At 44.7% G+C, this 590-nt stretch overlaps 1 pseudogene across 1 annotated transcript in view; it reads right to left on the reverse strand.

The window, feature by feature from the left end:
* LOC105523872 overlaps positions 1-533 on the reverse strand; it is a 2,056-nt pseudogene extending 1,523 nt beyond the window's left edge. The window contains exon 1 of the transcript XR_001003657.1: positions 24-533. The product of XR_001003657.1 is annotated as a coiled-coil domain-containing protein 25-like (transcript). The remainder of the gene's footprint in view (positions 1-23) is intronic.
* Positions 534-590: the final 57 nt, after the last annotated feature.

Raw genomic sequence — 590 nt, forward strand, 5'->3', positions numbered from 1 at the left:
ATCATTAAAAAGTCAAGAAACACTTTGGTCTTTTCTAATCGGCTCAGGATCTCGTTTACTTTCTTCTCCACTGTCACAATTTTTACATCCTTCTGCCTGTGAAAGCCTATCTGCCCCAAATCCATGTCAGCTGTTTTCTTCAGGTGAGACCACAGCGTATATACCACATTAACGTTGTTCATCTTGCAGCCTTCAATGGTATTGGCCTTCACGAGGTGGGCACAGTCCATCAGTACTTCCTTTGGAATGTCTTCTATATTCTCTCCCTTATGTAATTGAAAGTATACATGAGCCGAAGAGAGTTTGTCCACATGAAACCAGATATCTTCAGGCCAGCCATGCTTGATCACATCTTCATTTTCGTATTTATCTTTTCCCATGTAAATAGTGTAGGCAGATGAATTAACGCTGCTGCTGGTGAAGCAGAACACCATGATCACAGGAGCGGTGCAGTGACTCCACTGCAGAGCAGCAGCGCTCAACTCATGAAGCTCAGGATATCAGACGCACGGCGACCACCTGTCCCCTGGAACACCTCCATCTATGTGCCACATTTTCTTAATCCAGTCTGTCATGGATGGACATTTGGG

The sequence above is a fragment of the Colobus angolensis genome, unplaced genomic scaffold, assembly GCF_000951035.1.
Source record: "Colobus angolensis palliatus isolate OR3802 unplaced genomic scaffold, Cang.pa_1.0 Scaffold48, whole genome shotgun sequence".
In the NCBI taxonomy this organism is placed as follows: Eukaryota; Metazoa; Chordata; class Mammalia; order Primates; family Cercopithecidae; genus Colobus; species Colobus angolensis.